Consider the following 13,947-nt stretch of genomic DNA (forward strand, 5'->3'; position numbering starts at 1 on the left):
CATATCCTCCCTGGAGTGCATTATTGACTCTTTACTGCATCATCTCACTCCTCAAGACATTTCTCCTCAGGGAGGCCCAATAAATGCTTAGCTGCCTCCCACGAAGGAAGTCGGAGGCAAGATTCAGACCCACCATCCATCTAGAGACACATGTTGTTACCTCAGTGCTGTACGTTCCAAACGAGGCTCCTGGCGTAGCAGCCTGAGAGATTTGCCAGTTCTGAATGACTGATTTGCCCTTCCACTGGCATCCCATTGTTGCTAAAATCAGGGACAGAAAAGAAATAAAAAAAGAAGAGAGGAAGAGAATGGTGAGAGGAAAAAGGAAGGGATGGGAAGGGGAGGAGTAGAGGAGGGAAAAGAAGGGAAAGGAAGGAAAGAAAATAGGCATTTCCCCTTGCTGGTCTGAGGAGAATAATTCACTGGGTCATGAAGAGCATCTTAATCTAGGGTCCAGTTGTGTGTGTGTATGTTTACATGTATGCGTGTGTGTGTGTGTTTAGGCACAAGAGCACATGTGTAGTTTTTACTACTGCTTAGAAGTCTTATTAAAATTGATCACATTTGATGCATGACCAGGGTGCTGTCTATGTGCCTTACAACTAAGGTACAGTTACGTTTAATTTACTAAATAAGCCAAGCTGAATAGCTACCAAAACTGAAAATGAGATGCCCCTCTTCCTTGGTTCTGACTTAACATTCCTTGATTGAGTTACTGACAGGTCTGTTTCCATTTAGACCTATTTTTTCTTTCCAACAAGGGTCAGTTCTGGTCTAGAGAGACCATATATTTTCAACTTCTATCCAAATTGAATGTCTTGGTGACTATACTAGTACAGAGGGTAATTACCAGGCTGAATAAGGTACAAAGGCATCCTGTATAATAACTAGCTGCCTCTCTTCCCATTTGGTCTTCAACCTCAGGGTCAGCCAGAGACTCTCCAAAGCTTTGCAGGGACAAATATATCACTGCTGTGTCTTAGTATCTATGAGTCTTAGCATCTGTTTCTCTTGTTCTAAGTTTTCATCAGAAAACTGACTCCTATGCAAGAAATTTTGCTTGAAAGAGTTCAGCTCTGCATTCTTGGTCGTTCTATTATAATGTTCACCAGAACTTGTTACTCATTATATGAGTCTGGTCAATGAGTCACCACTGACATTGCCGTTACTCGTGTGCATGCTTGTTTTACTCCCACAGGTTATGACACTATAGAGGGCAAGACCCTGTCCTTCTATTCATCTTTCTATGCACTTAGTAGACTCTCAATAAATCTTTGCTGCAGAATCCCTGTGTGGTTGTTATCTCTAAACAAATGCTCTTCAAGAATGGGTAAGAATTTTCAGGTATTGACAAATGGTATTCCTTTTGATAGAGACAAGTTCCAAATTGCTGAGTAGTTTTGAATTTGCTTAATGGTGTCAGCTTGGGTACAGCATCATTATTTCCAGCAGTGCATACCATTTTTAAGTACTTACCACCTGCACTATGTTTGACATGTAACTTTTTTCTAATCTATTCAATAGAAAATGGATACACATTTTATTACTTTCGTTTTAAAGAAGAAGAAGTTGAAGCTCAGAGAGATTATGTAACCTGCCCAAGATTACACAGACAGTGAGCAGTGTTGTTGGGATTCTTACCCCAGTAGGTCTACATTTTCTTACTTCTTATAACCAAACTCCAAAGAAGAAATAGAAACTCCAAAGTTACTTGGGTTGTGTAATTTATGCAGTAGGTAGCTTTTCTGGAAGCAAAACCATTTTACTTTCATATACCATTTTAGAATGTATTAAGTACCTATGCACACATTGCCTTATTTGATCTTCTGCCGAACCTTATGAGATATTATCTTCATTTTTATAGTCTAGAGAATTTTATTGGATCAGAAAGATTGGAAAACCTGCCCCAGGATACATGGACAGAAGTAGCATAGCCAGAACTAATCACAAGATTTTTGTAGTTTCCACCACAAGATTCAACATCCCAAAGATAGCCAGGAATCCTAAAAGACTGAACAGAGAAGCAGTCAGCAGACGGGCTCTAGTCTAACACTATGGAAACAGAATCGAAAGTCAAATATGTGCTAAAATATAATGCTTCAAGCATGCACACTTAAAGAACATATATAGCAACCACACTTCAGTGGTGATTGGGCATGGTTTCCATAGCAATATGATCTATTTGCAGTAGAATTTGTCAACTTAAAATAGTAGGTTTCCCCTCATTAAAAAAAAAAACAAATAAGAAGTTCACCGATATTTGTTTTTCCATTATACAAGGATCATAATGTTTGGTTATGGCAAAGAGACAATAATTCTCACCACAGAGCAAACAGGAAATAAGGTCACCACTGTTTGTCTGGAACAAAATGGATTCCTGTTGATCTTGAGGAGCTGCAGCAAACAAAGGACACAGTGCCAGCCGTGCCATGCCAAGGCTGAAGGTCGATGCAGTGCCAGCAAGTTTACTATGATACACAGAAGTTTAAAGTGGCCTTCCTTAAGTAGAAAAAAAATTTAAAGAGAAAGAAGAAGGATTTTCTCCAGGAAGGAGCACTTAGCCTTGAAGGGAGCAGGGAAGCCTAGAACTAGAAGCAAACAGCAGTAACGAAAGCCAACATTTAGTGTGTTCTTTCTGTGTCAGACACCGTTCTAAGATCCTCCTAGAATGACCTCAGTTACTCTTCCCAACAGCCCCGTGAGGTAGGTACTATTACTATCCCTGATTGGCAGATGGGAAAACCAATGCACAAGCAGTTCCTTATCTTGCCCGAGGGCTCACAGTTGGAGAATGGCAAAGCTAGGATTTGAGTTCTGGAAGTCTGGCCCTGGAATCTACACTTTTAACCACTCTTCTACAGAGACAAGGAAATAAAAAAGAGAAAGTTTCTTACCCAAGCTCCCACAGTGGTTAAGTGATCGAACTTAAGATCTCAGACGGCAGGTTCACTGGGATTTCCATCTTGCCAGGCTGGCTCTTCAAGCACAGGCTAGGGAATTAGGAGGAGGAAGAGGCTGGTGAGAAGCAGGGTGATGACAGCACTAAAGGCACCTATTTTCTCATGGCTTTTAATAAACACACTCATCCCTCTGATTTCAAGGAGTTCTCTCCAAAACTCCCTCACAGCCCAAACCCTGCTAAAGCTACTTTAAGGGTGTGCCCAAGTTGGGGTGGAGCTACAGTTTGAGTAGCTAATCATTATTGAGCCTCAGATTTGAACTTGAAATGCCTTTGTCATACAGTGATGGTTGTGTTTGGAGGGATGGGGTTTTGTCTGCATTCCTTGTAGCCAAGGAGTGATGATGCTATAAAATGGCTGCATTCCACACACCAGCTATCTTTGCTGACCTTATAGATAAAAATATCTTGATTAAAAACAGGGACTGTGGTAGCTACTTGATGAGACTGAAAACCAAAAAAGTTCATCTGTGAGCTGGAGTATGAAGATAAACTGGGGAGAGGCAGTTTTGTATAGTGATTCATAATGTTACACCTACCAGGGGTCAAATCTCCCCTCTAATATCTCCTAGGTCAGTAATCTTGAACAAGTTGTAGAACCCCTCTGAGCCTCAGTTTCCTCCTCTATTAAATGGGGCTAATAATACTAGCCTCATAGTGTTGTCAAAATTAATCAAGATAGTCAATACAAAGCACTTAGAACAGTATCTGGCACACTGTAAGCCTCACCCCCTGCTTCCTTTACCCTTTGCATCCAACAATACTGAACTTCTCTTAGTTCTCCCAAGTGCCATATTCTCTCAGCCTTCAACTCTGCCTAGGAGGCTTTTCCCCTATTTGTCCCCTTGAAAAACCCCTCTTTGTTCTTCAAGTTTAGCTCAAGTGCTGCCTAACTCACCCAGGCAGCCTCACATATCTCTTCCATCCTTCCACTGATTCTAGTAATCCACCATTACAATGCTCATTAAATTGTAATGATCTGCCAGCACGTCTTTCTCTTCATTCCGCTCCCTGAGTGTACATTAATCCTTGGTGCCCAGTGCAGAGTCTGCTCATGAGGGGCATTCAATAAACTGTTGTTGAACAGATGGACAGGCAAATACTGAGTTTCAGTAAAAAGTCCTGGCTTATGTTCAACAAAATAAGAAAATCTTCTGGAGGTCTTAACAACCTAATACAGTCAATCAGGAAGTCTCTAATCATAAAGTCTAATGTACATTTCCCATCTTGGTTTCAATTGAACGCTAAAGCTTTAGAAATTATAGTCCAAATATAATTAGACCCAAAAGAGATTCTAGATCATTTTGTGACAGAAAGAGACTCATGAAGCCAGTGAAAGGAGGCTGAGATCATGACCCAACTTTCACCAGAGAAATTCCACAGGATTCAAATTCATGTCCCATACAGCAAATTATCATTGATTTTTTTGCCACCTAGTTAGTATTCTGAATAATAATGCACTAAGAGACATGGGTATATAAAAGCACATCAAGAATAACTAACTAGGTATTGTCTTTCACACTAAACTATGGAAATAGTTGTACCCCTTCCGTTGTTCCAAAGGGTTATCCAGTTCTTGGGCAGTTTCACCGTAGTGGAAACAGAGCTACAAGCTAAGTCTGGAAAGCAGCCCATCCACACAGTTCAAAGCTTCTCTGGCCTAGATTGCTCTAGCAGGCAGGATACCAGCAGATTGATGAGGGCAGAATATTTCCACATTTTCTAAATGAGAACTGGGGGAATATACACTAAAGAAAAACTTTGTAAAGACACACTGCAGAATGCCGCCCTCATGTACCTTGCTGACTAGCCAGTGGAAAACTGCATCAGCCCACAACCAATGGAGAGCGTGGAAGTCAGTGGTATCAGGGTTGAGGCCGGGTACCCCAGAGGCTTCTGGGTAAAGGCCCTGCAGTGCAGACAGAAAGGCAAAACTTACTCTCAGACAAGTCCCACAAGAATTTCTCACCTGTGGCTGGATTATGAGGATACCTCAGGCTTGGAGGGGACTCCGAGGTCCCACAATTTCTTTTATAGACTACTGCTGCTTTTGTAGACTCCATCTGCAATGTCAGATTCAGAAGGTGTGTGTGTGCGTGTATGCATAAGAACACCACCATGTATTCCTCAACATATGGGACAAACTGATTCTTTTTAAAACATCGATACTGGGAAGGCAGAAGTGTGTCCAGATTGAGACCCACAGAATCCAGTTTCCAGAGTTTTGTCTGGCCGGACCGAGGGTAGCTGTGCGGGTTGAAGTACGCAAGCTGCAGAATTTGTGAAAAGACTGAAATCATGGCAGGTCCAGAAACTGATGCTCAATTCCTTTTCACCGGTATTAAAAAACGTTTCAACTCTTCTACTCTCACAGGTAGAATGAACTGTACACTGACCGCACATGGAGGCATTGCTTGGATGCTCTTGGACTTCAAGTGAAGGTCTAAAGAATCTCCAGCTGTGAAAGCAACATATGGATTCTAAACTCTCTGCCCCTCACGTAAGTTCCCACACCTGGAGAAGCTAATGTCAACTCATCATGTGATATTCAATTTGTACAATAAATTATGAACCTGGGGGAAAAAAGAATCCAGTTTACATTTCTCATCATTTTCCCGCTTGGTTGTTTTTAGGTTTTCATAGGACAATGGTTGTTCCCTCCTCTGATATTTCCTTCGACGTGCTGGGCACTCGATGCGAGTAATGCTTCTACTGTCTATCTGCTCCCTCACTGATTCCTCCCCAGGGTGGAGTGACTGCTCTTACTGGTGACTTTGGGAGAGGAACCAGGCAAAGGGGGCTCAGTCCTTTCCTCTCTCCTTCCTCTATGGAGTCAGCTGGGTTCTGTTCTGATTCTCTGTGCTAGAAGTTTTTCGGTGGGAGACTCCATGTAAGGAGGCTAGTGGCTGTCCTGATGAGCTTGTGACCAGGTGGGTAAGTCTGCCTGATTCTGGGGTGCAGCATTAGGAGGCTCATTCTTACTGTACTTAAACCACATTCACAACCTAGTCTTTGCCAGCAAAAGAACTGATACATTGGACTCTATCTGCCCAACGGTTCTGTGTATCCCAATTGGTTCAAAACTGGGTCAGGGAATGGGGTATACTTATAGGCTCCCTAAAACCCCAATAGGTTTGTAGACACAGTTAAAATTACCCGTGGTGTTACCACCTTGTCTTTGCCACAGCAGGACAGATGGCAGCGTCTAATGGGTGTCCACTGGCCCATCAGGGAGGCGCCCAGTAATCAACTGGTTCTCCAGGATAAAAACCCTCATCTGCTGTGTTTGCTAGTTTCCATGGTGCAAATACCACACCATGGCTGATTTCAAGCTACCCTTGGGACATCGTTGAACAGGGTTGGGAGGAGATGTCCACAATCTGCTCTCTGCAGCCAGTAAGGAGCCAACTCTTCCAACTTGCTGCACCTCTCTAGCACCGGAAAAAACATCCTTCCAGAGAGGCAGATGCCTCTGGCCGTGGTTAGATGCACACCTCTCAGCTGGAATTCCTGTTTGGTGATTGTTTGCTGCCCTAATTGAGAACTGGCTCAACCGTAGGGAAAGGCCGAGCTTTTCTGCCATATACGGTGGCAAGTCTACCGTCGGTTCAATACATAATTAAAAGAAACAAAATGAGAACAAGGTCACCTTGCAGGTGGCCACACCAGGATCCAGCCCAGCGTGGATTAGAAAGACTTTCTTCCCAAGTTCCTGCAGTTGCGCAATTCCTTGGTCTTATATTGGAGTTTGGTCATCACTTCCCCATCATATCAGAAAGGTCATTTTTCTGTCCCTAGTTCTGATTTTGTAAGTGACAGAAATACTGGAGTTTGAATTCTCTTGATAGTTGAGTGATCAGAGGCTGGTTGCTTACACCATCCTGACCTTTACTTTCCATATTCGAAAAAATGGAGATTGTGATATTTTCCCAGAAGGTTGTTGGAAATATTATAAATGATGGTTCTAAAACAGCTAGGATGGTGTGTGGCATGCAGTAGGCATACAATAAATGGTAGAGATTTAATCACTCCTTTGTTGGTGGCCAGGGTGCCAACACAGCCCAAGGAGTTGGGGTGGTGAGCAGAGCTCAGTGAATGCAGTTCCTTTTGATTCTCTTCCAATTTCCTCAGTGTGTGATGTTTACGTCAGTTTTGCCCACTTTGCCAGACTGCACACTGTCCTTCTTCCAATTCCGTCTTCTTCTGGCCCTCCCTCTCAGATCACTCCTAAGGGTCTATGGGAACCGTAAGCAGAAGTGTGTGGAGGCAGGGCCCTCGCTCCCAGCAGTGGATAAAGAAAAAAATGTCCTTAACATGCCCATATTATTAGCACTTTTTCATGTTTTAAAATATACATTTTGAGTGCAGGCATAATATTCCATTTAGTAGACACACCATATTTTGTCATAATTTAACTAGATCCTCAATTAGGTTGTTTTCAATATTTCACTATTATAAAAAATACTTTATTGAACATCTATGTGCAAAAAATTTTGCCTACATTCAAATTATATCTGAATATATAATACATATAATATAGAAGGGGATATATATATATTCTATAAAATGTTATAATATTTTTAAACGTAGCAAGCAGGAAATGTGTGCCTACAAGAAACACTTCTGAAGCCATTCCAAGCCCCACCCAAGGAAAGTTCTCTTCATAGTCAACCCACAGTGATCTTCCAGACTCATTCCTTCCTCCCTCAATACTTCTCCCATTATTTTTATATATAACTTCCTAAAATAATCCAGTAGATCCAGAACAAAAAGACACCTTGGGATCTTAGTAAATCCGTTTCTTAGATTGGATTCCCCAAGAAAGCACCATGAAACAAAGATTCAAGTGCATGTAGTTTATCTCTAGGTGAAGGAGTGGGAAGACGAGATAAGGAAGAGAAGGAAGCCAATAAAGGATGCCGATCAAGCCAGTTACCACTATGGGCAACTGGAACTTAATCTCCTGAGGGAACCACTTTGGAGCCAGTGTAAACATATGCCTCAGGGATATCCCACCCTAGGGACAGGGGACCTGAGGGATTTATTCACCAAATCCTGTTAGTCACTGATTGAGAGCCCCTGCTGGAGGACATTAATACCCTAGCACTTCCTGTGGCACAGGTGAGCAATGTGGCCTCTGTGGCCAGGGAAAGCCCTCAAACAAAGGAATGCAAGTATTGGTAGTTGGAAGTCCACTGGCAAGCACTGAAGTTGTAGGTGTGAGGGCATATGGGTGAGACCCCAACAGCATCAGCTAGAATCTACCCCAGGGAACACACAGCTGAATTCCTGGAATGTGGTTGTTGCTTTAAGTCGTGACAAGCCAGTCCTTATAAGAGGACATTCATGATTTAAAAGCCATGCTCTCCACTCTATTGCATACCTATTGAATATTGGGTAAGCTATGAAAACAGACCATAACACAATAGGACACAGTAGGTGTGGCTTCACATCTAGGAAGATGACAATCATTAATTTAACAGACATTTATAGAGAGTCTTTTAGTCTGTCAGGCTCGATGGTAAGCATTAGAATACAAAGATGAATTCAAGACCATCCCTGCCTATAAGGAGCTTACTTTACAGTCTGGTGGAAGAGACAGAACCCTCAGACCAGAAGGTGGGATCACAGAGCAGAGGAGACCCGTGGCCTGATGTCCAGGTAGACGACTTGGGAGGTAGCAATACCCCAGAGAAGAAATACTTACTTGTATGTCTAGGCAGACAGGGCCTCAGAGAGCCTCACAGAGTCCCCCAGCCCCAGCGTGGTCCAGAAGTGGAGAATGGTCCCAGGTAATCCCCAGAGGTGCTGCAGGATGAGTATTATGTGCCCAAAGGGGCACGAAAGCAGCAGAGAAAATTGTTAGGCATGAAGGGTGTTGGTTATGAGACTGAGGAATGCTGGATGTGACCGGAGGGCAGGATGGATGGCTTAGTGGGCTCCAGTGCTAACAGACAACAACTAAGAACCAGATGCCCCCCCACCCCACCTCAAAGTCCTCCCAGGGCTTGGATGGAACGAGAAGTTGAGAGAGAGGCAACCTGGATTGACTAAGAGTCCTACCTCTGGCAGAATGAGGTCTTGTCCTACAAATTCCATTGAGTTTTAGACAAATGAAGCAGAACGTTTCTTCTGTACTCAAGTTTGTGGGTTGAAAGCTGTACCCATTGCCCATCATGTTGTTCTCATCAACAAATCTCCCAGAGTGGTGAAGTAAAGAGAGACTAGTTTCTGAAGTCAGACAGACTTTGATCCAAGTCCTAACTCTGCTGATTCCAGTCCCCATTCAATGTGATTATGGGCAAATTAACAGTATTTAAACCCTTTGGAGTGTCAGTTGCCTCACTTGTAAAATGGTGGTTAGTGTGAGGATTAGTAAGACAAAATAGAAGATCATTTCCTGGGGAGTCTGAGCAGAGGAGGCTTCCAGAGGGGAGCGGTGTGATGCTGTGATCCCTGGCTTCATGTACTGCATGACGATGTCACCATGGCTCCTGGACAGAGGGGAAGGAACCCTGATGGATGGGCCACAGTGGCTTTGCCCAGACTGCTTGACATTGTGAAGACCTCATAGACTTCATGGAGACATTCCAGATGCACAAGCTGAGAGGGGAGTTCGGAAAGGAAAGGCCCTGCTAGAGGAACAGATGGCACGGAGAAATCTTCTTAGAGGAGCTATTGTGTCATCCTCGCCTTTCTTTCTGCAGATGCAATTATATCAACTCCCAAGGATGAGGGAATTTTCCACAAATCAACAAGCATTTCCAAAGAATAAAAATTTGACGTGTGTGTGTGTATCATACCAGTTTTAAGGTGATGAATAAGCATTGCAAATTCTGATTTTTATTATGAGAAACACTAAATAGAATGTATTATTTTCGTATACATGCTTATGTGTCTAAAGATTTAGGGTTTTATATAAGATGCTATTTTTTTCCCTCTTTCAGATACACCCAGATGTTTTTAATCTATGCAAAGTAATGATGGATCTGTACTGCATTCTTCAACTGATTTGCAAGATGTATTTATATAAAAGAGTTTTAAAAACACAACTCTTTCAAAATTTATTTTTTACCATATCTTATGGGCTGGAAAATTATTTTTCTATTATTTTTCTCTTTGGAGTTAAGATAACCAAACTTCAAAAATATTGTTAATCGGGACAAATCAAGTCTCAGGAGTTTTGGAAACAATTGCCTTCTGCAATATGTGTAAAAATATTATACACAGTTAGTGCTCAACAAAAGTTATTTTCCTCCCTTCTCCCCCCATTGCCAGCGGCCATCTGGGAAAGAACCCCACTTTCTCATCATTCTTGCATATTGGCATTCCCATTCGTGGTCTGCCTCAAAACATGAAATATCTTCAGATATTTCTCCTTAAACTGCACCAGCTGCAGGGAATGCAGAGAAGGCTCCATCACTGCCCTAAGAAGCTGACAGGCTAGAGGGCAAGAAAGACATGCAAACCTTGGCAGACTGGCAGTCTGACACTCACCTGTCTGGATTTAATTCCACAGTTCCCTGTTACATTATACAATGACCTTCTCACCTGGCTGGCTCCCCATTGGCTTTCTTCTTCCTCAGGCCACCCGGTCCAATGAATGAGGTCAACCCCTAGCAATTAGGCCTGCCTCACACAAGTCCTTCAGACTCGAAACTGCAGAAGACAAACAGCTCCAGGGTTAGGCTTGATAGATTCCTTGAACAGGCTTTCTAGATGAAGGAGAATCTGCTCCTGAATTGAAGAGAGAGAGACTTTATAAAGCAATGATTCTAAATTAGAAAAAAGAAAAAAAAGCAATGACTTTATATGTAGCAAAGATATCTGCCTACTCAAAATTTAGATTTTAGGAAAGAAATTCCCTGACTCTCTTTCATTTTTATCCTTCTAACCTTTCATTAATAAACGCATAGAGGCTGCCTGCCTTGGGCCAGTCACTGTATAGGCATGGGTTAGGATGAGGTAAACATGGTACCTGCCCTCAAAGAGTTCATGGTCAAGTGGAGAAGAAAGGCAAGTCAACAGACAATTAGAGGAGAATGCAATGAGGGCAACAGCAGAGTCATGCACAAGGAGCTTCAAATGGGGATCGCCTCATTCGAAAATTTGCCCTCTCATGGTGTGCCCCTGGCCAAGTTAATCTCCATTACTGTAAGAGCAGTGATCCTGGCACAGAGAACAAGAAGTTATTTTTCCTCATTTCTATTAGGCTCCCCAGTGAGGTGGAAGTGGTGTGTCTTAATGTTTGCATTCTCCCTGCTAATGCCGTAAGGCTGTTGAGAAACTGGTCTCAATCTAGCAGTCTCCTGGACTCTGTATTCTATGTCCCTGAGGACATCTCAGGAAATGGCAACAGCAGGACTGTCATCGGCATTGTCAAAGCTCCTCCCGATAAAGTCTGGTGTAGGACCGTTTTTGTCCACAGTGAAGGGAAGCTTACCTCCTCGTATATCTAGTCTTGGTCCATTGGTATCCCCGTAACAGTTGGTGCTCATCACCACTTCCTTGCTTATCACCATCCCTAAGCTGGATTTGGTCTAGTAGAAAGCCCTGATTTTCCTCCAATTCTCCCTTTCTTTTCTTTTCTTTTTTTTTTTTTTTTGGTGAGGAAGATTAGCCCTGAGCTAACATCCCTTGCCAATCCTCCTCTTTTTGCTGAGGAAGATTGGCTCTGGGCTAACGTCCATGCCCATCTTCCTCTACTTTATATGGGACGCCACCACAGCATGGCTTTGATAAGCAGTGCATAGGTCCACGCCTGGGATCCGAACCGGCGAACCCTGGGCCACCAAAGCGAAGCGCGCAAACTTAACCGCTATGCCATGGGGTGCCCCCTGAGCCTGTTTATTCTCGTAATGGGACTGGTGAGCTGAGGGGCTGAGGAGATTCTCTCAACTGATTCCAACTCAGAGAACTAAGAGATGGGGCATGTCTCTCTTTTGGGTCCCACCGCTGCCCTGTCTAAAGTAGGAAGCTGACCTTTGTGGTGCTGGAGATGGAAACAGGGTTGGAAGAAAAGATTCAGGAGAGGCCCTGAAACGTGTGGCAGAACGGGAAGCAGGGGAGAGCAGCTGGCAGTGGGCCTGGGGGGGTGGAGGTGGAAGTTGGAAGGAAGTCTCATCAGCCAGGCAGAACTCAGCACACAGAGGAACTATATAGATGGTGAGCTTCAAAGTGCTTTTTAAAAAAAACTTATAAAATTCTTAAAATAACATTTAAAAATAAATAGAAATCAAGCTTGAAATACTTTATGCTTTGAAACTGACAGTTGTTTATACATTTTTTGGTGAGGATGAAAACTCATTTACAAATTGTAGGAGTTGCTGGAAACATCACCTTAGGTTCTAAGGAGGAGTTGTTTATGAATTTAGAGGAGCTTCTCAGAAAACTGTTTTCTGGTTGAAAAAGGTTTTTACACTGCTGTGTGACTGTAGTGTGACCACAGTGTTACTTTTTCTGGTTTTGCTCTATGGAAGGAACAGAGAGGAAACCCTCCAAGGAGGAGAGGAGAAGTGAGGCTGGGTTTTTCTCGCTCTACTCACAGATCTTCCTCAGTTTAATGAGTGGCAACAACACTCAAATCACAGAGAGCAACTCTGGTTGGCTATAAGAACAACATGTTACTCCAGTGCAGAGTTAAGCTTCATATAAGCTGAGAGACTTCAATGGCAAATCCAAAAGGGGAGAGAAAACAGCCAGGGTTTTGTCTACAGAAAGATGCAGGAAATTTTAAGAACCATAATCATTAAGGCTTAGCTAATAAGATGCTAAAAATTTATATAGGTGTTTATTTTTTTAAATCTTGTTCTATACGAATAGCATGTTTAAATATAGTGTTCTTTAACGTTCTTATATATTTTTTAATAATATTATATTTTATAAGATGATGGCTGGGTAGAAAAGCAGGGTTTCTTTCTTAGTTCACTTGCCTGCTATGCAGACTCTCTGACCAAAACTAAGATGCCTCAAGTGACCTCAAGTCAGAATATCCAAACTGCAGGCACACTCTGTAAGGCAGTTGGCGTCAGCAGACTCTGAAGTGATGAATTTGCAACCTAATCATAAAGTGACAAAAGGTATTCAATAAATGCCTATCTGAAAAATAATGTCAATCTCATAGTGACGAAAACATCTCAAAGATTGCACTGGAAGCACTGCAGAGAAACCATTCCCACTGAGCTCTGAAGGCAGTCAACATGAGCTAAGGTCTCTGCAAAAATGATTTTGGAAGTCAAAGGGGGGCTTCTATGGGGATTAATTGTCCGAGTTGGAATCTAAGCCAAAGTAGCCTCTGAGAAAAATGCAATCTCCGACACAGTGAAAGATGTGATTTTTTTTTTTGTTCTGAGATATGGGCAAATTATTCAAAACCATAAGCAGTTCATGCTTTGGATACCATGTCTTAAAAGAGGCTAGATAACAAGAAAGCCATCTACGCCTCTCTTGCTCTCATGCACACTTACTTTAGGAATCCAGCCACCATGCCGTGACGAAGTCCAAACAATCTCAGGCAGAGAGACCACACTGGGAGCCACATACAGGTATTCTGGCCAACTGAGCCCAGCGGAGGCCCTAACCAACAGCAACTGCCAGACATGTTGAGTGGAGACGCCTCAGATGATTCCAGCACCTAACCATTGAGTCTTCCCAGCTGAGAAGCCCCAGTCATGTGGGGCTGTTCTTGCCATGCACCTTCTGAATTAATTGACTCAGAGAATCTACAGCCTCATAAAACGGTTGTTCTATCCCATTAAGGTGGTTTTTTTTGGTGGGGGGGTGTAATTATGCAGCAATAGTAACTGCAGTAGTTATGATCTTTAAGTCCCCCAGGCCAGAGACCCTGTTATAGTATCCAGAGAATAAATCTCCATCTTCCTCTAGGATAGAGGAGAGGCAAATGCCAGTCATTTGGATTTGGGGAGAGGATCCCAGGATCTAACTGCTTTTTTAATGTACTTTCAGTCAATCTTGTTGTCTTTAATCAC

At 42.8% G+C, this 13,947-nt stretch overlaps 1 pseudogene; it reads left to right on the plus strand.

Annotated features, from left to right (window-relative positions):
• The first annotated feature begins 5,257 nt into the window (after window positions 1–5,257).
• On the plus strand, window positions 5,258–5,443 carry LOC101389588 (ATP synthase F(0) complex subunit k, mitochondrial pseudogene; annotated as a pseudogene).
• The last annotated feature ends 8,504 nt before the right edge of the window (window positions 5,444–13,947 follow it).

This window comes from Ceratotherium simum, chromosome 15, assembly GCF_057802395.1.
Source record: "Ceratotherium simum simum isolate JZ-2026a chromosome 15, ASM5780239v1, whole genome shotgun sequence".
NCBI classification, from domain to species: domain Eukaryota; kingdom Metazoa; phylum Chordata; class Mammalia; order Perissodactyla; family Rhinocerotidae; genus Ceratotherium; species Ceratotherium simum.